The sequence below is a fragment of the Armigeres subalbatus genome, chromosome 1 (assembly GCF_024139115.2).
Source record: "Armigeres subalbatus isolate Guangzhou_Male chromosome 1, GZ_Asu_2, whole genome shotgun sequence".
In the NCBI taxonomy this organism is placed as follows: Eukaryota; Metazoa; Arthropoda; class Insecta; order Diptera; family Culicidae; genus Armigeres; species Armigeres subalbatus.
In genome coordinates this window covers 183,776,465-183,803,574 of record NC_085139.1, presented here as the reverse complement: position 1 = coordinate 183,803,574, position 27,110 = coordinate 183,776,465, and the positions used below count along the sequence as shown (strand labels likewise).

Sequence of the window (27,110 nt, the reverse complement as noted above, 5' to 3'; positions counted from 1 at the left end):
GTTTGCGGTTGCCGGTTGGCATAGTCCTCCTGTCCATTGTCACGTCACATGCTCGTGTTAGGATATCGGATAACTCATCACCACTAAGGCCTAGAGTCCGATTTTTCTCACCGTAGTGATTCTTCCAGCAGTTCTTGGTCGAACTGCGAGGTACGCCATCCTAGATCAGCTTTACTGACACGCTTTGTGGTTCTGTTGGGGATATAGCTGACCATTAAACGTATTTCGTGATGGTCGTGATGGTTCAGGCTCCACCGTCTATCCCGCGCTGCAGAAGGTCACATCGATGCATGACTCGCCATTCGGTCCTCTGAACGTTGCGCTTGGCCCTCGTTCAGCAGGACTACGTTCAGGCTAGAGACTCTAGCAGGAAATGACCTTTAGTGTTAGTGAACCGAGAGGCCCAATCCACTGCCAACGCATTGAAGTGTTTGCTACAACTAATGGTTTAAGACCAGTTAGTCTCGCTACAAGATTATCTAACACCCTAGAATACTGCTCTATGCTCCATCTAGGAGGACAGTAGCAGCTACAAAATTAAATTCTGTTTACCTTTGCAATTACAAAACCCTCATCATAAGGAGATGACACTATCTCTTGGATGGGATACCGCCCGCAACTCCACTATTTTCGATTTATCCGCAACCTAACTGCTATGTTTAGCAGGGAAGCGGTACGGGTCGGACAGAAAGACAACATCAGTCTTATTCTCGTGTACCGACTGTTGTAGCAGCGCTTGCGCTTCCTCGCAGTGGTTGAGATTTAGCTGAGCTACTTGCATGACCGGGCCTGTCTGGCGGCCGAACAGGCCTGCCCACCGGATGAGTGTTTGTTGTATATGCCGAGGCCACAGATCAAACACCTCGGTGCGGCCTGGCAGGTGTGAGCCTTGTGACCTTCAGCTCCACACCTCCTACAAAGCCAACTCCGTAATCAAAGCCCTTGAAGCAGGCCTGAGGTTGTTGGTTTGCGCTCACCAAGCATACCGACCAACCCACCTTCAGCTTGACCTTATCCAGTACCTTTTTGACGACAGCCTGAGGTACCTGGAATGAGACAACCGACGGTCCAGCATAACCTTTCCGCAACAAAATCGCGGTTTGCTGAATTTCAACGATACACTGATTTCTCAGTGCAGCTACCAGTTCACCGGCTTCGGTAATTTTGTCCAGGCCTCGGCATTGGATTACCTCCACTGACTGGGCATATGGCTCTCACTTGAACCGCATAACCGAGCACCTCTTCTGCCAACTTTTTATACGCAGAACTCTTCCGCGCAGCATCCCACTTCAGGACGAAGATCCTCTCGCTCTTCTGCGTGCTAAGGATGCAATAGACATCATCCCCTAGGCCAGTGAGCTATTTATCGCCCGCAAAGCCTTCAGAACGTCAGCATAGCAGCCTTGACGATAATTGCTTCGCCTCTGTCCTTCCTGCCATGACCACTGGAAGGTGTCCTCTTTCCTCTACAAGCACTCCCCTTTCTGGCCAATGGCACCTTCACCTCCTCTGCCGCTTTTCACTTCTTTTTCGCCTTTTTGGGGTTCACAACTTCCCCCAAGGGCAGGCCTTCCTTCGACGAACTTCGGTAGTCCTCGTAGAAAGAGGAACAAGTTTACGTCGTTCCTTAGGGTCGGAAACCTTCTCGACCTTCTCCCGAAGGATCTCAATAGCCTTCCTCTTGTGCAGTACCGGCTTGAGGCTAGCTCCTTCAGGTCAGTTGCCATACTGACCTTACTAAACTTTGGAGTTGCTCCAGTGGCAGCCGTGCGTCTGCGAAGTTCTGCAGTCTGGCTTCTGCCAGCTGCTTTTCTTCAGTAAGAACTCGAATCTTCGAGTCGGTTTTCCTCCTGGCCTCCACCGCTTGGCTCACTGCCAACTCTTTTCTCCTCGGTAAGTTGGCAGATCTTCCGTTCCGCCTGTTCATTTGCCTGCAGCAAGGACATCAACTCCTGCTTTGCCTCTACATCCATGTTGCAGAGGGTCAGCACGGACTTCTTAAGGTCCTTGCTATACTTCCCGCCGTTTTCCATAAAGGACATGATTATTTACGTCCGTTACGTCTGTAACCACCTCCATTTTCTGGCCTCCGCTCTCCTTGTGACCCTGGTCAGGGCAGCTCCGTCCATCTTGATCTCGATGGGTGGCTCCTCCGACCTGCCATGCTCTTCTGTATCGCCTACCCCTGGCGATCGGTGTGGCGACCTGTTAAGACCACTTAGTCTGGCGAAGGGATCCTCCCTTTCGTCACACGCTTCTCCCTCTCCACTCAATTTTTTGTTTTGTTTGGTCGACATTTTGGTCCCACGAGTCGCGCGAGAAAATAGGTCTGCCTCGCTAGAGCTCCACAGTAACGCGGTAAGGGAACTTTATACTATGAGGGGTGCCTAGGTACCCCACAGGCTCCGTTAACATCCTGCTATTTATTTCACCCCTCAGACCATGCATCCTCTTGGCACGGGTCACTTGATTAGGGTTTAGGGGACGTAATATTATTAGCTGTACTGAAGTGCTCCTGATAATATGACCAGATTCATCGGATCGATGAGTTCTTCATTATCTGTTATTTATATAAATATAAATTTAACTATAAGACTACAAAATTATTAAAAATAAACAAGATACTTACTGCATTGTTCCTTTGATTATTATTGAAATTGAACGAAAAAAAAAACTTAGAATATGAGAACCTGTTTTTGTATTGATTTGAAACAGTGCGTGCGAGTGTTGCGAGAATAAATTATTTTACTCGAAATTTACATCGGAAGTGAGCAAAGTTGCCACTATGCCAGCGACCCGTTGACAATCTTCAATAATATGTGAGAACTCCTGAAACATATTTATTCATTGCTCAAAAGTGTATGAATTCATGTGTATGGATAACAAATTCAAGACCCTTCAGGCTTTTTACGTTTAGTTTCCTTTATAGTAAGGGTTCTTTCTAAAATTACGTAACACTTTTCGTATGGAAGGAAGACTAGTTGTGGTAATTCGTATTTCTAGCAGGGTTGTATGTCGGCTATAGGGATGTGCGCGCTGGTCTAATGGGATAGGCCAATAAGTATATTGGCTCCGAGAAATGTAGGAAGCGTTCCAGCGATTTGCATAAGTTTTTTTGAACTTAAGTTGCCAATTCATTTAAGTTTCTAACAAACGAGAAGTTTGCTAAAGTTTCTCAGGGAATTTCTTTAACTATTAAGAAGGAATTTCTTCGAACTCCGAGGAAAGATTCAGTTATATTTTATCAGAAAATGTATATGATTTGTCATAGGAATGAAAAGCTCTTTTAAATTGTCTCGAACAATTTGTTTTCATTTTTATGGGAAACTGCTAATAATTTACAGAAAAAATCGATACAATTTCCAGGATATATCTTTCATATTTCTGGAGAAAATCGCCGAAAATATTCAGGTGCGATTTCTTGGAGGAATTATTAATTGAGTGAGGAGTAAATTACTTTCAACCAGCATTCAACAGTGAAGAATCAGTCGGCCTGGCAGTGATCCTGCTCTCCCCCTTTATTCGTTTGTTTGTTTGGTTATATAGTACTGAATAATCTGCACTAACCATTGGAAAACCAATATTAGGATCCTTCGTAAGAATGCTTGACTGAACTCGCACCTATAAGTGGCCCGATTGGACAAAGGGTAAAGGCTCGATTGCATATGACGGTCACGTTCAATGCCCTAACCCTATTGAAACCACACAAATATCAAAACTCCCAAAGTACTAAACTCTTGAATTCCTCACTGGACCCGGAAGTTCATGATAATCCAATATATATTACTATCACACAAAGGCTTAACTTCTCTCCACAAGAAAGTAAAAATGCACTTGAAAATAGTTTCCCACACTAAGAGTGCTTCATCGCATCGTGTCCGACTATAGCAGCAAAAATCGACAAACGATGCATCTCCCTATGGTACAAAGTGTAAAACTTGTTTACCAACCCGTGTGTCCTGCCGGCCGAAAAATTTTCCGTAAACAGCAAATAACCCACTTGGTTGGCGTTCATTCGTTTTCCCCCCGCACAGACGAATTACGGTTCAGTCGAAGAAGCAGGTTGCTCTATGCCAGGTGTGCCGGACCATGTAAAGATGCATGCTTGCTGTTTTGGGCTTGATGATTTGGCGTTTCGAAAAATTCCAAACGAGCCAAGGACGAGAATAGTGGAACTTGTGTCAGTATTCTGTTACAAAATTCACATCCTAATCAGATTCATACGAAATGATAGGGGCTGAACTGGAACAAAAAAAAATTAAGGAAGGTGACATATGGATGGTCCACGTCGAAAGCCCGCCCAAGATTCTGTTCCGGATGTGGCTTTACATGTTTACGAATATGGGAACTGGATATAGAATTTACCGGTTTGTTACGGTTCCATGGCACTGGTTGGAGATAGGGGCGTACAGTTTGAGCCTTGAAATTTATTTTACGATTTTTGATTACAACGACCGGTCGTCTGCTGTACGGAGCTCAGATGTTACTGAGAACTAACCGGACAATTGAGGTATGTTAGTTATAGACCTATCATATGCAACAAGCTTGTTTTTCGGTACGAAAGGAGAGGCCGGAATAAAGCCGAGATCAACGGTATGATTGCCATAACTGGTTTATGAGGCTCGAAATCCTCCGGGTTTTGTTGCTCGACCATGCCGGAATAAAATTTTCTCCTACAACACCAAGAGCGGAACAAAAGGATGTGAGTGTTTATAGCTTCCTTTTTTATTAGGCAGGGGATAAAATTATCAGATGCCTTGGAAGAGACTACCGGTTTGTCGTTTGTCTGTTGATGTAGCAAGAGCTTTCTTTAGTAGATTTTAAGTGTGATTTTGGGCATAAATTCAGGAAGAAAACTGTAAAAGCTTGAAAGGACTTATCTGCAAAGGCCTGCAACCGTTTAAGCCCAAACAAGGAGTATAAAATCAAAAAAGGAACGATGTGTAATATGCTTGAGACATAACCACCTTTACATCAATCGATTAAAAACAATAATTTTGATAAATAAATGTCTGGAAATTATGAGATCAGTTTTCAAAATCAGTCATAGAAAATGAAACACAATGCAACACAAAAGTACACAAAACACTTTATGTTTGCGTTCGACAAAAATCCTTCGTTCGCTTCGGAAACTTTAGATATTACTTAGTACGGCCACAAAAAAAAGCCTTATGTACAACGGCTATGGGCAAAATTAATAACCGGACGAATAATTCTGTGGAAACCATAAGAATGCACTTAAACTAACAAACAAGTTAAACACATAAAATCGACATTGTTGTTTCATAAGGGCGAAAGTCGCAAATGTAAACATCGACTTCTTTTGCTGATTTAAGGAAGATTAGAGTCTTCTGGCGGTATTTTTCACTTCCGTTCGATAGAAGGCGCGGAGCGCCACCAGTTCAAAGTGGTTGTAAACTGGGAGCGGTCCTAGTTGTTGAGGAATTTGCAGGAAAAGGCATCGTTTACGTTTGCGACATTCGCCCTCATGAAACAACAGTGTCGAAATAATGTTTGTTTTGTTTTAATTATTATTGTTTTTGCATTGGTTTGACGTTTCAATCTAGGTGGCAAAAACATGGCGGCTTGGCAGCCACCTAGTTGTATGATTCTAACCCCAATGATCATAACATTGTCAGTTTTTCACCAACATACCCGCTATTCGATGCATGTTACATAAAACTGATTCGAGTTACATGGTTACTGGAATTCCGGAATCACTGGGCCAAGTCACAAAGTTTGTATAAATTGAAAATATATAGTTAACCAAATAAAGATTTTTTGCGTCATGACTGATAAACTTCGTTGGAAATTAAAAGAGTATAACTAAACTACGTTATGCAGCGTACACACCAGTAAAGCAGATTGACAAACATTGACTCCGCCCCCAAGAAAACACTTTGGTTGCTGCTTTGTTGGAACGTGTGTGAAGTTGTTCGAACAACCATTTGACAGTTGGCGGCTCGGTTGGAAAAAAAATAAAACGGTTTGTTTTTGGTTTGAGTAGAGTCCTATAAGAAGAGTAACGTCAATGTCAGAATTGGAACAATGACGATCTGTCATTGTCATTCCAAACGAGCAAATGACCTGTCAAAACCGATTTGGAAAAATGAATAAACCAGAAGTATTGTAATCGATGGGTTTCCGAAGTGAGCTAAAGGAACTGGATTTGTTTGTTTATATTCGATTATTTGAAAATACTTTCCTGATCGAAGTAGGTAAGTAATCCATTAATAATTTACGGTGTTTATACCAATTTGATTAAATACGTTGTTTTTCAAAACACTACAGGGAAATAGCGAGCAATATCACCCGCTGCTGCTGCTGCTGCTGGAATACCACGAAAGCTTGTTTCCCGTGTGAGTCCTCGGTAGGCATACTGTTCACGGACACTAGCAGCACCATAATTCGCTTCTTCCACAACCGCTTCAAAAGGATTATACGTACAGTCCAATTTATTTTCATCCGGCGAATACAGAGGGAAACAAGAGTGAACAACAACGTCATACTGTGCAGCAGGAAGCTGAAGTGCTGGAACGATTTCCCAGGTGATATGCAATTGCGCTATGACGACACAAGTGATGCCGCTTTTTCGATAAGATTTTGGACAAGGTTCGAGCGATGGAGATGGCAAGTAAGTTAGGATACACACAATTAATTACTTTTAGAAGTAAACATAATGTTATACATTTCCTTCTTTTAATAGGTCTTCGCTAGAAGGGAGTTAATTTATATTGAATCACACGGACTACAGAATAATATTCAAATCCGTCGCGAAAAGGTACAGGATGGAAAAAAGCAGCGCAAATTGGATTGAGTGGAGTGAAAACCTTTATCATTCTTGTACGATAGCGTTAGAAAAGCCGAGATGGACGAGGCGATATAATCGAAGACGTTTTGGTCCTCATATCTTTAGGATTGAAGTGAACGTAAAGTGACTGTTATGGTGCATTAGTTTAATTTATCTGCGGTTTTGAATTTATGATTATTACAAAGTAAATAGTGACCAGTGCTATAGGCAGGTGCCTTGCTAAAATAGATGATAGTAATGTCGTCATCACAAAATGAATAGTGAATGTATTGATTCTAAAGTTGGAAAGAAAATAAAATTAGTTTCTGCTGCGGATAAATAATATTGACAAAACTAATGCAATATATCTACACCTATATTGGTAATAAAATAGTTCCTCGTCTATTCAGTATTTAAGAAGACATAAAGCATCGAAAAATGTTCCTGCTCCTGGTGCAAAGGACGAAGCCCTGTCAGTTCACGTATACCGGATTCGGTTCAAGGGATGAGGGAGTCTTACCTGGTTTCAACTCTAAGAGCTCATTTACAAATTACGTAATCGAAGTGTGAAGGCATCTACAAAAAAGAGATTTGATATAACAAGTGTTTCAATACGACTGGGGGGATGGGGGTGAAAAATCATCATTTTTTGCGTCATGTAATTTGCAAATGAAACCTTAAATGAATCATGAGAAAAATTCCAGTTGTTTCTGTCTGAGTATAAGTCACATGTACAAACGCTTCGAGAGTGGTAAAGTTTGAATAAACTTTAATTAATTAGTAAATATAATCAGTATGAGTTTATATTATTTATTTTCTTATGTAGCATGAAACACCTTACAGTTGAATACCGAATATCACTATACGGCCATTGATCTGCTATCGAACCTATTTTTATGAACTTTTTCGATTCCTGAATTTTTAAACGAAAATTCAAAAGCGTCTTATGAGTTTTCGTTTTAAATCATGACAGGAGATCATGTGCGTGGCTGGAAACATACGTTGTAACAACTGTGATTCAATGTAATCAAACACGTTATTGTTTTCTAGATTCTCTAACTCGCTTCTCAACACAAGCTCTAATTTCAAAAAGAAAATGAATGTTTCTTCATTAACATAAACCAATGCCTGACCGGTAAAATCTTTTGTAATAGTGAGTTTGCTGAAATCTGATACAAAAGGTGTAGATGCTGTGCATTTTCGATACATTGGTGGCAGACTGCTCCATGTTTCGCCACTTTGTACACAATCATACCGGCAATATGGTAGATAACATTCTTTTCTGTGTCGTTCATTCTTTTTAACGCTGCCTGCTTATTTAAGCTACATAAGTTGTTCGCTACGAATGCTTTTTGTTCTACTCTCATAGTTCTGGTTTGCTTCAACTGCTTAATATTCGAAGGAAATTCTATTAGCCAATCTCTGTCATCTGTGTCATATGATGAATTACGCACCGTTGTTAGATATTGTGAAACTGACAATGATTTCAAGAAACCTTTAAATTGTAACGCAGTGGGTTTCTTTTGCCTAATTCTAATTTGAGAAAAAATATTCTCCACGCAATCTTGAGTGAAGCGTGACGTAAAAAGAAAGCTGTATCCTTTCACGTTCAAGAACATGTCTTGTAGTCTTAGTATAGAGTTTGTGGCAAGAATTATAGCTGCCTGCCAGGGTTTCCAGTACCGCTTATGTCCTACCTCTAAAGCAAAATCATTTTCCTGAAAAATTCATAGAACTCAAGCGTTTCATGATATTTCTGGATGTTAGCTGTAATGCAAAAGGAAAGAAACAATTATTTCAAATGATTTTAGTTCATTGTTTTATATGGCATAAAAACTGCTTACTTTTGCTTAAAGCCATTTTCGTCGATCTGCTTGTTGAGAGGCGAAACCATTTGGAAAGTGTTTCGATGAAGTAAGCTGTTGGGAGAAGTTCGGGTCGATTCGCAGCATTGCTGTAAAATCGAAGTGCGGCAGAAATATTCTGGTTCACGTATTTTGTGGAATTAATCACTTTCATCACATCAAAATTACTCCTCTTCTTTCCAAATTCCACATCCTCAGGCTTTAGACTGTGTGCCACTTTAAGTAAATTTTCACGTTCATAGTTTACAAGGTCTGCCAGGTGTTGCATCGTTGACTTCGTTCGTGCAAAATCCGTTAGATTTCACCACGTCTGGTGGTAGCCACAGCACTTCGTTATTTAACCACCCTTGCACTGTTGATTTGAAGACATGCACCACATCCGGAATGATTTCCAGCTTTCTGGTCGAATCCGTAGGGTGTTCAATGGGAACACTTTCCATGACGTTGTTCCTATGGAACTTCAGTTTCAGAGCATTCCACAGTTTTTTGTTATTCGGACCACAATCCGATGTGAGGAAATGGACTTTGCAACCAAAAGATTCTACTTCTCGGATAATTTTGTAGGCGACTTCTTTCAGATCATTTTCAGGTATACTATTTCCCGTCAAATGGTAACCAACAGTTTGCTTCCACCTGCCCCTGACTCCGACCAATACAAAAACTAGTGCATGACTTGCCAGTCCGGTTTGACCATCTATGGTTATATCTCCGTAGAACTTACTGTCCGAAATACAAAAACTTCTTGCTTCTTCGATAGACATTTCATCGAATACGAGTCCACAGTCGAGATCTTCTGGTAGCATTGTGCCAACTTTCAGTTTCAAAAGCTCCAATACGTCGTATAGTATTCCAGGGTTAAAATCCAAATCTTCTACCTTACGTTGTAACGTACGTTCCGATGGCAGTGGATACTTACTCCGCTGGTGCTCATATCCCTTCTTCCCACACACGAATTTCGTTTTAAGGCTTTCCGTTACCGTTTCATCACTCCATTCTCTCGGACGTTTCTTTTGGTACAAAAGCATGTCCACTTGGTCGGAGTTAAACGTCCTGTTCAGCGCGTTTAGGGCGAGCTCAGGCGTTTTTTCCTGTGCTTGAATTTTTTGCTCCTGTTCTTTGACGACGCCCTCGAGACCATTGCAGCGTTTCTTCGTTAGTTACTTCCAGGTTTAGATTGATCAAACGGTTAGAATTTTCTCAAAATTATAAGCATACATACGGACTACTTATATTATTTTTACCTCTCGAACTTCCTTTTGTTGCGGCACAAACAGCCTGATGTTCATCATGAGGGCTGCACATAACTGGGATCATGTTTTGCATAGACGCATCAGCACTAAATGCCGAAGTGTCTCCTGAATATCGTCTGTTTCAAGATCAAAGTCGGCAATTTGTGGAACGAATTCGTACACCGGATATGCCGTTCGTCGCCTCATAATTTTCCCTTGTTGGATGCAAAATATACATCTTCCTGCAGAAAATGGAACTGTTTTTCTATTTTATTTACTATGTATTCTTTGTATGCAATAATTTTGACCTACGCTGCATACTCTGCAACTAGACGTGACCTCGAAACTATCAGAAAACCCGCAAAACTTTTTCCAAATATTTTGCAGGTCATCATCCGCTGGAAACCGGAAGAACCCAATGTTCTTAAATCCTTGTGTCGTCTTATTTGTACAGAACTTGGCGAGACACTTCATTTTCGAAAAAACTCTTTCGTTTCCTCCGGGACGAACCGTAGATATTTATAGAAATAGAAACACTGAGACTTGAATTACCAGTAAGCAAAAGCACAAACGAGATATCAACAAAATTATATATTTAACAAAAGTCACTATGAGGCTGAAGCATTGTCAGTGTTGTCAGCTTTGACTATCAGTGTTGCTGAAAACATTAATTTGACAGGTGATCTCATGGCGCCACTCTCCTTATAGACACTCTAGGTTTGAGTTGTCGGGGGTGGAGTCAAGGTTCGCTGAACATGTTTGAGCATTTGTTTGGCTGCACAAACCCCCATATGTTTTTTGATGGTTGGTGCTCAAGTTGGCACTTCGGTCGTTCGTGTGTGATATTTTTGGTCGAATAAATTGATTGTTCGTGCCGCTGTTGGTAAAACTTGATGGATTGCAGGGCCATCTTTTGATTTAATCCCGGAATGGTTATTTCGGAAAAAGGTTCCCATGGGGCCTAAAGTGGCTACAAACTCATTCTGAAGAAACCCTTGCAATATGGGCAGGGTTGTAAATATTGGGAAGCACTGGATGAAGGTGTTGTTTTTTTCATATAATTTTTTTATTTTCTTCCTGCTTTCAAATCAACCACACATTCCCGGAGAGGCAGAAAAGTAAATAACAGAACTCACATCACCCACTGCCGCCGCGAAGATGAAATTTACCACAGCCACAGTGTACCACCACAGCCACAGTGTAGATTTTTCGGCTGCACTCAGTCGCACTCACCACGGTGGCGATGAAGGCGATTGCAGATTATACTGAGATCCATGTTTTTCACTGTATTAAAATATAAATATTTCTACCCTGAATATGGGCATCAAAATTCATGAAATTGTTAGGGAAGCATGATCTTACTACCTACAGTAATATCTCGATTTTATCAACCCTTTGGTGAATTTTGGGGTGATAAAATAAGGAAAGTGACAAAACCGGATTTTTTTTTTTCAATTTTTCAATCCATTTCACAAATTTGAATCAGGAAAGATAAAATGCGTGATCCAATCTTGTCAAAAATACTTAAAAAATCTCGACAGGTACTCGGAAATGATTCATAATAAACTACAGGCGCTGTAAGTTATTTCATGAACATCATTGTTGTTTGTGGAATAATTTACTAAAATAAAAAGAATGACTAAAATTTTCGTCGGCAGCGACTTATGCGACGAATAATTATTTATTTATTTATTCAGACTAAGGCCGAAGTGGCCTGTGCGGTATTTAAGAGTCTTCTCTATTCGGCTCGGTCCATGGCTACACGTCGTCAACCACCCAGTCTACGGAGGGTCCGCAAATCATCTTTCACCTGATCGGTACACCTTGCCCGCTACGCACCTCGCCTTCTCGTGCCCGTCGGTTCGTTGTCGAGAACCATTTTCACCGGATTACTGTCCGACATTCTGGCTACGTGCCCGGCCCACCGCAGTAGTCCGATTTTCGCGGTGTGAACGATGGATGTTTCTCTCAACAGCTGATGCAACTCGTGGTCTATTCGCCTGCCTCCACGTACCGCCATCTGCACCCCACCATAGATGGTACGCAACACTTTCCTTTCAAAAACTCCAAGTGCGCGTTGGTCCTCCATGAGCATCGTCCAGGTCTCGTGTCCGTAGAGGACTACCGGTCTAATGAGCATTTTGTCTAATGGAGACGCTCATTTTCTCTGCTGGTATAATTTTCGGCAGCCATCAGTGAGCTCAACATACACAAATTCTTCTACCACCTCGATTTCGTCACCACCGATGCAAACTCGCGGTGGGTGGCTCACATTGTCTTCTCTTGAACCTCTTCCGAGGCCAACGCCAGCTGGACGGACTTATTGAAAATTGTACCACTCGTGTTAATCCCTGCTCTTCGCATTACCCCTTCCAAAGCGATGTTGAATAGCAGACACGAAAGACCATCACCTTGCTGTAACCCTCTGCGGGTTTCAAAGGGTCTCGAGAATGCCCCTGAAACTCGAACTACGCACATCACCCGATCCATCGTCGCTTTGATCAACCGTGTCAGTTTATCCGGAAGCCCGTTTTCGTGCATTAGCTGCCATAGCTGGTACCCATCTATTGTATCATATGTGGCTTTGAAGTCGATGAATAGATGATGTATGGGCACGTTGTATTCGCAGCATTTCTGCAGTACTTGGCGAATGGCGAACACCTGGTCCGTGGTGGAGCGTTCGCCCATAAAACCCGCCTGGTGCTGCCCCACGAACTCCGTTGCAATTGGTGCTAGTCGACGGCATCAAATTTGGAATAGTACCTTGTAGGCGGCGTTCAACAATGTGATTTCGCGGTAGTTGCTACAATCCAGCTTATCGTCCTGTTGTAGATGGGACACATGACACCTTCCATCCACTCCTTGCGGCAAAAACTTCCTCCCTCCCAAATCTTGGTAATGACCCAGTGCAGCGCTCTAGCCAGCAGTGCCCTCACCACCATGTTTAAATAGCTCTCCTGGTAGTTGGTCAACCCTAGGGTCTTTGTTGTTCTTCAGCAGGCCAATCTCCTCCTGAATTTCCTGAGATCCGGAGCTGGTAAAATTCCTGCGCATGTTCTCCCAGGTCCATTACCATACTGCCACATCGCCATTCAGGTGTTCTTCGTAGTGCTGCCGTCACCTTTGGATCACCTCACGCTCGTTCGTAAGAAGGTACCTGTTTATGTCCTTACACATATCAGGCTGTGGCAGACGCTTGCAAATAATAATTCTCCATTTGAGAGGCATGAAGGCTTTTATTGAAAAGCTTAGTTGTTTCGTAGCAATATAAAAGAAGGATCACTCTATGCTTCTCGAAAGCCTTCTTTCAAGATGCTCGAAAACCTCCTTTCGAGAGGTTCGGAAAAGCCTTCTTTCAAGAGACTCGAAAGCCTCTTTCCAGGAGGCTTGAATTTTTCTTTCAATAGGTTTAAAGGGGTTAGGGACAAAAGGTCGAAAGACATAAGGTCGAAAAGGACAAAAGGTTGAAAGGAACAAAAGGTCGAAAGACAAAAGGTCGAACGGGACAAAAGGTCGAACGGGACAAAAGGTCGAACGGGACAAAAGGTCGAAAGGACAAAAGGTCGAAGGGGAAATGTTCATTAAGAAACAAAAGATTAATTATATCAAAATTACACAATTTTTAACAATTAATTAAAATGTATTCAGTAAGTAGACTTAATAGATGGATTTTTGGGTTTTAATTAAATGTCACAACGATCTGTCAAAATGGCGCACGCCGCACGTCAAATACAGCAATGCGTGTGCCTGCGGCGTGCCCTATTTTGACAGATCGAAGTTATGTTTAGAAAACCTTGATATCCATCTATTATTTGCACTCATTAAATGCATTTTATTTTATTGTTAAAAATAGTGAAAAATAAAAGGGCAATTTTTTAACAACTGTATAGCACAACTCTGTATCGCGCAATACAAGTTCTATTAATGTCCAAAATCAGTCTGCTTTATCTCCAACAAAACCATCTAGACATTCATAATATTGCTTCATAGTATTTCTCCTTCTTTGAAAAAGGCTCATTCTTCAACTTTGATTAATGAGATGAATATGTTATTATTTCTGCTTGAAGTTAAATGCATAGCACAAACACCCAACTTGTTCTTGATCGAAATTTTGTCCCTTTCGACGTTTTGTCCTTTTCGACCTTTTGTCCCTTTCGACCTTCTGTCTTTTTCGACCTTTTGTCCTTTTCGACCTTCTGTACCTTTCGACTTTTTGTCCTTTCGACCTTCTGACCCTTTCGACGTTTTGTCTTTTCGACCTTTTGTCTATTCGACGTTTTGTCTTTTCCATCTTTTGTCTTTCGACTTTTTTCCCTTTCGACCTTATGTCTTTTCGACCTTTTGTCATAGATTCGGTTTAAAGTCGTCCTCTTAAAGATGCTCAGAAGTGGCTTTCAAGTTGCTCGAGAGCCCCCTTCTAAGAAGATCGGACGCTTCCCTTCGAGAGGCTCGGAATTCAGGGAGTAATGAAATTTTCAGCCAACTTTGGAGAGCCATATTGCCGCCCACCACATCTCAGTCCTGTCTGTATGTGGCTTCCATAAGCATATGGAACTGACTTGCGATTAGCGGCAGCATATATCCAGTTAGTTTTCAGGTCCGTTTGTAATAAATCTTATCTACATTTATTTGCATTTATAGCAAAAAACAATAGGGGGTACCTTAAATAATGCAAAAGTTCGAAACGGTACCTCTCAAGAAAAAGGCTGATGATCCAGAAAATATAAAAACTATCTTTCGATGTATATTGACCATATATAGCTGTACTGCACATGGTAAAATACATTTAGAAACTTTGAGTGACGAAAGAGCTACTTTTGCAGATGTAGTTTTCAAGTCTCGAAATCAAGAATAGTTTGGATGACTCTTCTTCTTCTTCTTATTGGCATTACATCCGCACACTGGGACAGAGCCGCCTCACAGCTTAGTGTTCATCAAGCACTTCCACAGTTATTAACTGCGAAGTTCAATCCGCTGCCAATACACCTAATATTTTATCTTTCGTAACTTCATCGTGTTCATGGCGTTCTAAGTTGTCGTGTGGCCTTGATCGCCGAAGCCTGATATTTTTCCCTGATTGGGGAGTTAATTTCAAGCAATTTTACTGAAGATAGTGTGCACTCTTATCCATCGTGCGATTTTATGCATCTATTTTTCTGTTTGGGTCATATATGACCCCTTGGGCCTGAAAGGGTTAATATAGTCTTATTAGCCTTAGGATCAAATTATCAAAATTATGGATCATATAAAAAAAATATGGATCATATTACAGAAATTCTGGATCATCATAACGATTCAAATTGGTGCAAAGTAAGGGCTGCCCTAAGTGTATCGAAAGGCTATATGTTCGCTCCAAAAACAAGCTTTTTACAGGAGGTTCAATATTCAGTCGGGTTACATCTGTAATCCATTCTTATCGCTGAATCCGCAGCACAATCAAGTTGTTGTCGCCAATCGTGAAAAAAGCATTCTTCGCAACTCACTTCTCTTCTACGCTACCACCTTCCAGAATATCCAATACCCGAGTTTCAAGTTCTTCAACGAACAATCTCTTCACAGCTGGAGTTTCTAGTCGGAATATTTTTATTCGTCGCCAGTGCCGGTGCAATGCGTAGTCCAATCTTGCCAATAAGAAGATTATCGTCAAACGCGATGTCAGCGCTGCGTTTATTACGGACTCAATAAGGCACCGTCTCCATTACTAGTCCTGCTAACTAAATGCGGCTGTAGAGAAGTAAGCCAAACGCTGCTGGCTGCAGATGGAAGAAGCCGGTGAACTTCCAAGCCGAAGATGGGAGTAAGGCCGAAACTACCGGCGATAATCGCATCCTCCACGATATTTCAAGACGCCCGAGCGACAAGGGTCGACGACATATGTGCGACTTAATCTTGTCACATTAGAGTTGATGCAACCAAAACAGTCAGAACTGTGGTACTAGGGCGGCTGATTGGAGCAAGGACAAATCCGTGGATACCAGATAAAGTCGCAACATGTCAGTCATTCACCGATCCAACTGGTCAACTTAAACGTTGGAACGACCACTTAGAACAACTTCTTCAAGTTTTGACAACTTATCCTAATTCGGATATAGGGAAAAAATGACTGTTCTCCGACAGCAGTAGGCAGGACTCTGCCGCGGACAATAATGTGAAAACCATTCTGTCACGCTTTGCATCATCCTGGAGCAGGTCAATAAATTTCACGAAAAAGCCTTCGATCGTCTGAATCACGAAAAACTAGAGGGCGTCCCTAGAAGCAAGGGAGACAAAATCCAGAGTCCTTCACAATGGAATCGCCAGAGTGAGGCAAGGATGCATGTATTATATCTCGTATATATCACCAATCACATTGATTCGCAAGTATTAATCAACCGATGTCAACGTTCATCGAAATCCGATATCAACAGCACAGTGTAAATGGACGTAGGCCGGCCACACACCACATAAGAGCGGAGGTAAAATCTGCAAGCAAGCGCTGGACAGGAATTCGACAAGACATCGCAGCAAAGGCAAACCTAGGATCTTCAGGCGACGAAACCCTAACAGAGAAATAAACTAAATCGATAGGAATCAGACTTGGGCCGAAGTCAAGGATGGAGATTCTTTTCTGCTCTTTGATTTTATTCCATCTAAATGATTTTATAATCTTAGCTAAGTAAGTGTAGCTACTAGAAAATTATTTGAATTTTCTAAATGTCATTCTTCATCAGCAACTGTACTGATCAAGTGAGGTTGTGTGAGCTATTTGCCAGCGTACTGAGGGTCGTGGGTTCGATTCCCAACAAAGGGAAAGTGGTTACCTCCAATACATTTTTCAAATCAATATCTTCCACATAGTGTACATACTCACATATGAGTTTTCAGAACATTGTAAAATTAATGTCCAAGTCGACGAATTGAGGTGATGTCTGCATGTGTATGTATGTATGTATATGGGTGTGTGTGTGCAAAAAAATGTGAGACACACTTTTTTGTACTTAGCCTTGTCCGATTTGCTTGCCATTGGGTTCCGGAGTTACTTATTAAAACAACATTGTTGGAAGAAAATAAAAAAAAAAATTGATAATTTTAGGTTTCTGATGTATTGCTCGACATAAGCAAAAGAATAGTAATAGTTGTCAAAATTTTCTTTAGACAACGGTTGTTTGGAATGGTTGATACTTCTACTCATGCTGTTGGTAATATCGAACAAATCGTTAAAAAATACATATGTAGAAATTCGGTAGTGGCGAAACAGTCAGCACATTAAGGTTTAATTGTTCTTAGTTGCTTCAGTGCAGTAGCAACACTGTTGCTAATCACTTGGACTGCCAGAATTACATTCATTTTTTAATTCTTAAAGAAGACGTGTTGATCGCTTGATTTCGGTGCTGGCTTCAACCCAAGAACAGTTTGTTACTGATTAAGCTTCTCTATATATTCCCACTTTGCCTTCCCGTTCAATGTTAGCTACACTTTTTTGAATGTAGACTAGTGTTTCTGACGAGTTTATGCATATGAACTGGATCCAATAGAACATAAGCCTCTTGGTCAGTGAAGCTTGTCTTCGAAGATTTTGAGCTTCCTTGAACATCACATGTGTTCCATGTCCCATCGAATGTTAATGCCACGATTATCACACCAGCTGCATGTAAGCTTCCAAGGATCGTATTGACAAAATCTTTCTTTTCAGTGGCACTTAGAACTTCAACTAGGAAATAAGCGATCGGTAACCATAAGTACCGGCAACCATAATCACGAGGGCCTCTCTTGCTGCAGTTATTTGAGCTGCGGTGGGCTCATCAATTTGGATAGTTCCAGACAACTTGTTGATGTACGGCCATTTCGATCATCATTAGACAGTTTATGGCCCAAATAAATGTTTTGTACACATTCGAACATTAGCGAACCGAAGTGCTTCAACATTTATCCCTCTTTTTGCCTTTCTCGTACAACTAAGTTGTGCCGAAAGGCTATCATTTCACTCCAAATTCGAACTTTTGATAGAAGTCCCGGAGACCCATAGTGTTATATACCATTCGACTCAGCTCGATGAGGTGAACAAATGTCTGTCTGTCCGTGTGTGCGTGTGTGTGTGTGTATGTGTGTGTGTGCACAAAATGCCATAAAAACATTAGCCAAATTTTCACCTAGAAACTCTTAACCGATTTTCTTGCAACAAGTTGCATCCGACAGAGACTAAAACGCTGTTGATCACTATTGAATTTCATAATAATTGCAAATTGCAAAAATAGATAATATTAAAATAGTGATGAGACATAGTCACATAGAACAATAATGTGTTATGAAAATGCCTTGCATCTATGAATATTTTATCCGTGGCTTCCCATTAAGAGTTTCATCGCACTATAAAGATACTCGTGTTGCACGCATTTAGGCGTAAGTATGCTCTTCGTTCAGTTTCATAGTACTATGAAATTGTCCGAAAATCAAAATTCGAACATAGGAAATTCGAGAAACTTTTGGCAGCGCCATCTGTCGTCTACTAGTGTAAATTTTCTATCAACATTAGACGGTGTAACTGTTTTGCCTTTCTTGTACATCATCGAGGTGTAAGCGTAAAGGCTACATTTATTACCTTTTTGCGCGAGAAAGGCGCCATCACCGTTAGGTGGATTAATCTGTGTTTTTCAGCATAAGAAATAGTTTGAAGCCAAGAAATGCAATGCTGCCAATCCTTCAGGAATCCGTGGACCGTTTCCACCGGTTTACCAGCATATTAAATATTTAAATTTTGTATCCGTGAAAATAGCTATCACGAAAGTACACTCAACACTTAATGTTTGTGTCCGACAAAAAATCCTTCGATCGTTTTTGTTATTTCTCAGTATACGTTAGGAGAAAAGTCAAAAAAGAAAAAGTATGATTATTCATATTGTACATTAGGGTGACTCAAAAACACTTTTCGATTTTTAATGGGCCGCCTCTATTTCATTTCTATTTGATGCCCTGATGCTCTGGACAAAATTTCAGCCAAATCGGTCAACGTTGGGCAGTTAACCTGTTGAAGTTTATATGGAAAAATGTATGCAGAAACATCCAAAAACAGCGATTTGCAGTTGGTTACGATCAAGAACCATGATACTCATTCAGTTCTTGTAAAATAAAATACAGAATGTTATGCTGAAAACCGCGAGAAGATTAGAGTTTATTATGCAAAGATATTAGCATTTTACTGGAGTGTTGTAGGGGTGAATTTATTTCCTTTCAAAGGTAAAAGAAACGAAATTGGCTCCAACCCCACTGCAGAGAAATGCTAATAACTTAGCCGGGCAAACTCGAATCTTCTCGCAGTTTTCTGCATAACGTTCTGTATTAAATTCTTCAAAATCTGAATGAGTATCATAGTTCTTCATCGTAAGTTGTGTAGTTTAGCTGCAATTTACTGTTTTTGGATGTTTCTGCATACATTTTTCCATATAAACTTCCAACGAATTTAGCACCGCCCAAACGTTGGCCGATTTTGCTGAAATTTTGTCCAGAGCATCAGGGCATCAAATAGAACCGAAAAAGACGGCGGCCCATCAATAAAATTGAACAAAGTTTTTCCCATACTAATTTGAGCCACCCTATTGTACATGTATTTATTTGACCGTTAATGATACCTAATAATTTCGTTTTGTTCCAGAAAAAGATACTATTTTTGATGTTTATTGAATTTCTAATCTCGTGTAATAAACCATTAAAAAAAAACAGCTCGTAATTTTCAATAAAAAAATTTGAATTATATTGCCTATACCTTGCCGTGGTAAATTTGTGTGATTCTACTTTTTCTCTAATGATAACATTCATCCGGTTCTCCTGGCCCATTATAGTTGACTTTAGACTTGTTGCAAAAATATTGTCTATAGAGATTCACGATATATAAGGCTGTCACAGTCCGTCCACCTCGCTTACTAAGGACAAGCCTCCGGGATCCAAAACTATTGTTCGATAGCTGATGAGCGCACCACTGGTTCTTTCCTTTTCTGGACTCCGTCGGGTTTACGGCGGATAATTAATAACTTATTATCTGATCGGAAGCTTTCTTTTTTATTAGCACCTGGACTCTATCTTGATCAACTGATTACTCACAATACAGAAATAGCCAAAGTGTCATGACACCTGTTGAAAATCATTACAGTGAACTATTCATATTACGTACTAGCAAATTCAAATTATGTAGCGCGAACAACTATATTCACTCACGTTTTCAAGGGCACGCCACTCAATACGGAAGCAACGCAAAACTGTCATTTTTAATTATTTCACGCAAGCTGTGACGCAGCACAGCTGAAATAAAAGGATGACAGTTGTAGCAATTGGCTCTACCATGCAGCTACTCGACTTTTTAACTAATGCAGTGTTTCGATTTTATGTTTCAATGAGACCAAAGCAATCGTTTTTCGGGCCAAGGGAGAATATTTTCCGTTGTTTATGTTTAGGATCATCTTTCACCCATCAATCTTTTCTCTAAAATTAGCATTGGAAGATAAACGAAAATCTTGCCTATTAGATGAAAATCCTTTTTCGTTTCATCACTTTTACCTATCTCACTGATCAATCTCCAGGCTGTTTTTCTTTCCCGAAAAGCGATATCTCCCCGAAAATGTACGTGAGGGAGCATCCTGTGCCTTTGAGATTGAGTGAGCATTATGAACCCTGAATGCCAAATTTTCCAATCACCAAATTTTAATGCAACCCAAAACAGTTTTCTCGCGAAAATCAATGTTCTAGTGGGAGATACCAATAAAAAGAGGAATTCGGGGCCTTATTCATTGCAGTGGTGGCCCTAGCATTCACCGTGGTGAAATTCTATACAGAACCCTTTCCTAACGAGCGTATCTTATCCTCCTTGTAGACCTTCGAATCCTAGACTTATTTCTACTGCCGTACATTTCTGCATGAATCAAGTTCATAGAACCTGAACTCGTCACTACCTACTTGTCTCAATTTCTCAAAAGTGACGATACTCACAAAAGCTGAAGGGTGGCAGAGCGCAGAGCATGCAAACAATTGCATGTAAGAAATTGTACATGTGACCGGAACTGTGCTATGACGTGAGGACAGAAAAACCTAAACAGCTTGTTTTGGGTAGCTCGACAGGTCGAAAGGTACGGCGCGCACTAACGTAAAAGTAAGTCAAAAAGTGCAATACAAGTGCGGTCGTCGCTGGTGCAGTTTGCAATTGCAACTGTCTCTCTGTCTGCACTCATTGAACGGAGTCTTCATCATCACCTAGCATGGGGTGGCAACAATTGGATGTTGTATGTCAAATGGATTGAAAATTTATGTCAGCTTTGTTTTTTCGCCGTTTTGTTTCCCTCGTGTCATAGAGAAGAAATAAGTCTGCAGTATGGAGAGCGTGACTGTCAGCTCGATATTGTGCCTACTGTTTGGTACCATTTGATGGCAGTTGTGACTCCCAATCGAATGTGAAGACAGATTCCATGTCTTGTTCCACAGAAGAGCCCATTTCAAGCTATAAATCATACGAGCACAGATCCGCAACCTTCGTTACGTTGAACATCAATCATACTTGCTTCGCGCCCTCCGGACTATCAATAATTGGCAATTTAGCAGCCATGGTATCAAAAACTTCAAACTGCTTGAGTCATATTACCCAACAACGCAACGCACGGAGAAACTGAAACCCCCGTCCTTTTTGTCTTGCCAGAGAATTTCAATTTTGATCAGCACTAATCGCCAAGTAATCAGTTCGCTATTCATCTGACAGTTTGGCTGTCGACGATTCCTTTATGAAAACAGGATTGATAGATGATTCCTGAGCTCCTCTTCCAATAATTCGCCGCGATTTCCACTGGGAAGCTAATGAGTCCCTCGGGGCCTTCTATCGGTTGGATTCACCTCTTCCTTTCCGGGGTCCACCAGCAGCTCCAAAGCGGCACTAGGGCTCAATCTCCTATTTCACTAGAAAATCGAGACATGAAAGCGTAATCTCTATCTAATTAATTATTGAAGGGATGGTAATTGCATTGTAAATACGTAATTATATCCTCGGAATGCCAGGAAAACAATACAATCGGACACACTGGGCTGCCCTAGACACCTTTCCTGCCACCTAGCTGTGCAGTTTTGAACCGCCCCATTCTAGTTGGGAGATCCCCAACACAGCAGTAGTGTACCAGTCATTGGTTCAGCTTGAAGCATTTCACATTGCCCTTCTCAACTCAACCTTCTCAATACGGGATTAAATACTATTGAAAGGGAGAGGCACAGAGCTGACTGGCCGTATGTGCAGTCTGAGTACGTGTGTGTGCGCCCTTGCAGCCGGAGATGAGAATTATTAGATTTTGATCGTTTGTCAGCTTTTGGCATCGAACTTTCCCTTTGTAGTTGCTTCCTGGTACGTTGCTAAAGTCGTTCAAAATGCATACAGACTGGAAGTTAATCCCAAATATGTATTCGATAAGGTGGGAGTGTAATCTTCTGCAATCGATATTTTCCGTAGGGAAACGAGAAAGTTTCGCCAAACGAATGTTATTTCTGGGGTGTTGCTTGCAAACATGTGGAATACCTTTAACTGTTACAATTCAATGCTCATTTTCTGCAAATACTCTGAAGATTGGAATTGTTGGATCGTCCAACCGTCAGAATCTAGCAATTTTGCGTATGCTTAGTTCTTATACAGATTTTGGTAGATTTTCATGAGGAATTCTAAGGAAATTAACAACCATTGAGTGCACAAGTGTATTTGTGTTTAGTTCTTGAGTAATTGGTGGATTATAATTGAACAGTAATATTAAAATCATATTAAATTTTTGATTTTGAGAAAAACTTGAATAATGGAATAAATTAGGAAACTCTATTCGTTAAGGACAAGCCATCCGGAATCCAAAACACAAGAGAAATTTGTTTTGGGTTCCGCGAGGCTTGTCCTTAAAAGTGATTTCTATTATTTTGTTTTGTCATTTCTTCTCCTACGAAAAAACTTCTGCTTTCTCCTTCACCACTCGCCAGGACCCTTGAGATCTGCTTCCTCACACTTCAAATAGAGGAATCAACTGGGTGCTGAGCCGTAGCGTGGACTTCCAGTGCCATTGGCGCCCTTTTTTCACTAAGGCAAATAAAATGCGTAAATTTTACATGTATAGAATAATTTGAATCTTACCTCAACAGAAGTTAGTAGATCTGTTTAGTGGCTTAAGAATACTTTAAATAACATTCAATATTTAGTGATGTACAGGAACCTGTCATCTGAACGTTTATGGGGATTGCAGAAACCTTCTAGGAGTTTTCAAAATTTTGTGATATTTTTGCTTTTCTCGTATACAAAGTATACGTAAAGGCTATATGTTCGCTCCAAAAACAAACTTTTTTTAGAAGGTCCGGAGACCCATAGTGTTATATACCGATCAACTCAGTTCGACAAATTGAGGTGATGTCTGTGTGTGTGTATGTCTGTGCGCAAAACCCGCCATTTATCTTCAACCGATTTGCTCGCAACAAGTTGCATTCGACGCAGAGTCCTGTTCCATTGTTTTCCATTGGAAATTGGCCAGATCGGACTATGGACTCAGAAGTTATGGCTAAGTTATGGCACTTATGCTTAACCGATTTGCTCACAACATATTGCATTCGACGCAGAATCATTTCCCATTGTTTCCTATTAAAAATTGGCCACATCGGACTATGTACCCAAAAAATACTATTTTTATAAAACACGAGAAAGGCGCATTCCCCGCTAGGGTGGGTTTCATAATCTGGGTTTCTGATTATCAGATTGTGGAGTCGGGCAAATTTAAGAAAGTTCACGACTTTTTTCAGAAGCAATGCATCTTTAGATCCAGATGGGACCAACTCAAAAGTGAGTCGGTAGATGCTTGGAATCGCTATCGGAGCTATTCGGATCAACTAAAATCCTACTTAGAGTGGGTTGGTTGATGTTCGTAGGGGAACTGGGGGTTGGACGCCCACGTTAAGGAAAATGCCATTTTTATCAATGAAAACTACCATTTCAGCCAGTTTCATCAGCGCATACTAAAGAACAGCATATCTGCGACTGACTACCGATGACAGATATCTAATTGTACATTTTATTGCACAGAAATTTGATTTTTAAAAGCACCTGAAAAGAAATATTGATTTTGAAACCATGCGGGGTGAGATGCGCCAGTGGATGGGTTAAAACGCGCATGTGTTTATTGTACTGATTTTCATTTTTTTTTTTTTTTTATTTCTTTATTATAGAGGTTTGCAGCCCTTGGCTGGCTCACCTCTTAAGGTGATTTTCATTTTAATTGCCTACATTAAGGCAATTAACCGAATGTTTCAGCTGTTTCGGTCATACGAAATGAGCATGGGCGTACTGCCCCACACCGACCTCAGAAGTTTGAAGGCCCATCAAATCGTTTTAAGACCAATTTTGACGACGATTTCGTGTGGAACATAAAGAACACGAGTAAGCAGCATGGCTCATGGCTCAATTTTCAATTTACCAATGAATAACAGCGATAGAAAGACTAAATTTCACCGAGCTAGAATTGCATCAAAACACGCAAAAATATTTTTTTCTAGTTTTTCATGTGTAACTATCATGAAATATATGTATCCAATGGCAATATTTTTCATTGATTCATCGTATAGACTATTTAAAATAATCACAATGGGGGATATTTAACCTTATTCAGGGTGGCGCGTTTTAACCCCTATGGGCGTGTTACCCCCACTTCCGTAATCATCAAAAATAAAAAATCATCACTGAACTGAGTCTTCGATGGTTTAAGGACATCACTTGACCAGGCTAAGTCAATGAAATCCGGTTCTGTAGTGGGTTGATCACTGCTCGGAATCTCTATCGGATCTAGGATCAAGAAATATCCAAATCTTGGTCCGTGGTATGGAGGAACCCTATGGATTTAGTTGGGACATTTAAACCCAAATCTGGAGTTAGTTGATCGGTGGTTAGAATCGCTACTAGCCCTTGTTGGTTTAAGTGGGTTGAACAAAATCGCCATCGGAAGTACACGGGTCAAGATCTGCCGGTAGTTTGGAGGCAGTTCTGCACATAGTAGGGTTAATAAATTCCATCGCTGAAGCAGGTTGGTCGAAGGTCGCCATCCATCCGCAAGGTAAAAAAAATTCAACCCAGGACCAATCTGGATTTGATTGTTCTCCGAAGAATATAAATTAATTCCGATCTTTTCAATCAATTGATGCCCCGTTAACAAATTCAACAATGGTAATATTTACTTATCGAAATCTATCGGCGCAGATTTAGAGGTTACTCGAATACATGATTTTTTTTGTGAATATAACGAGCAAATTAATAACAAATCTACTGCTCAAGTGGTTAATTATGGATGTGATTCCTAAGGGAATCCAAATGGAAAAGCTGAATCACTCCACACATTACGATTCTGAAAGTCCCTCAGTGACCGCAAGGAACATAAAGATTTCAAAATTACTGGGGAAGGTTCTTAAGATCGCTTAGAAACACATTTATGCAAAACTCAGGAACTAATTAAGCAGATGGAACCAAATTTGACGTGCAAAGATTTTTGTTGATACGAAATGATTCTATGAAGGGTTGAAACCCCTCCTTGCTCTAGAGTGCGGCTTCTACACAAATAAATAACTAATTTCTACATAGTTCGAGAACTAATCATGTAAATATAACTCAATCTGACATCTGAAAAAAAAAAGTTTTGACGTTTGCTCTACCAAATGAAATCAAAAGGCAGGGCAAACGTTAAACTTTAATTGCGAATACTAAATAAAGGTTTGTGCTAGCTAACCAGGGTTCATACTTTTCGTTTCGGTGAGACGAAAACAAGCGATTTTCGGGCCGAGGGACCTACTTGATGAAATTCTTTTTTCGTTTCATCATTCTTACGCTTCACTCATTTTTCGCTGAAATTCTCGGTGTTATGACCGCAACGGGATTCGAGCCCAGAACACCAACAAAAATGGCACTGGGTTGCGGTCACTATACCTACCTGAATACCTGGTTGGCTACAGCGTCGATACACCTATGCCTGGCGTATTGTAGAGCTCTATAGTCGTCGGTCTTGGGCGATATTCCTCCAGTTTCCCCGAACGTTCAGGGTCCCCATGTCCGATTCCACCGCGTGCAGCCAGCGTGTTCGTGGCCTTCCACGAAGTCGCCGGCCCGTATCTGCTTCTCGGTTGAATATTGTTTTCGCTATTCTTTTTTCTGACACTCGCACTAAGTGACCAGCCCACTGAAGTCTGCCGTATTTCATACGATTCACAATATTTTCTTCTTTGTATACTTGATACAGCTCATGATTCATGCGTCTGTGCCACACACCATTTTCTAGTTTCCCTCCGAGTATTGTACGTTTGTACGCAGCACTTTTCGCTCGAAAACCACGAAAGCTCTCCGGTCCGCCTCTTTTAATGTCCATGCTTCATGTCCGTAAAGGGCCACTGGTAGAATCAGAGTTTTGTACAGAGCAAATTTCGTTTCCGTCTGAATGTTGCGGGACCTAAGCTGGTTACGTAATTCGAAGAAGGCCCTTTTCGCAGCAGAAATACATTTTTTCACTTCACGGGAAACGTCATTGTCACGAGCGTTCCAAGGTAAACAAATTATTAAACAATTTCAAACACTACTCCTGCACCAACAGCACTAGATCTTCCCCTATCTCTACCTGCCACCATGTACTTTGTCTTGGTAGAGTTAATGGTTAAGCCTTTCCTCGCCGTCTCCCTCTTCAGTGGAACAAAAGCCTCCACTACTGCTCTGCGATCGATTCCAATAAGGCCGATGTCGTCCGCAAAACCCAGGAGCATATGCAACCGTGTGATGATAGTGCCGTTCCTCTGCACGCCAGATCTCCTAATAGCACCTTCGAGTGCAATGTTGAACAATAAATTCGTCTGCAATCCGAATACTTGATTTCGAGCCATCCAGCGTTGCGCGTATCAGTCTAATCAGTTTCGCCGGAAAACCATGTTCGGACATTATCTGCCACAGCTCATTTCTTTTCACTGAATTGTACGCTGCTTTGAAATCAATGAACAGATGGTGAGTCTGCAAGTTGTACTCCCGGAATTTATCAAGGATCATTCGCAGGCTAAACATCTAATCCGTCGTTGATCGGCCCTCACGAAAACCTGCCTGGTATTCGCCGACGAAGGACTCCTCAAGCGGTCTCAGTCTGTTAAACAGGATAAGCGACAGGATTTTGTACGACGAATTCAGAATGGTGAACCCTCTGTAATTGGCACACTCTAATCTGTGCCTTTTCCTATAGATTG

The 27,110-nt window shown here is 41.0% G+C and overlaps 1 protein-coding gene, 1 long non-coding RNA gene and 2 pseudogenes across 3 annotated transcripts in view; 2 read left to right on the top strand and 2 right to left on the bottom strand.

The window, feature by feature from the left end:
- Positions 1-27,110, top strand: part of LOC134205589 (sex determination protein fruitless) — a 692,280-nt gene that overhangs the window by 5,187 nt on the left and 659,983 nt on the right. The window lies entirely within an intron of this gene.
- LOC134209018 (uncharacterized) lies at positions 6,007-7,154 on the top strand. Its single transcript, XR_009978713.1, has 3 exons — positions 6,007-6,218; positions 6,292-6,634; positions 6,707-7,154. It is a non-coding gene; the product is annotated as an uncharacterized LOC134209018 (long non-coding RNA).
- Positions 7,651-8,650, bottom strand: LOC134209011 (uncharacterized; annotated as a pseudogene).
- On the bottom strand, positions 8,892-10,279 carry LOC134206805 (uncharacterized; annotated as a pseudogene).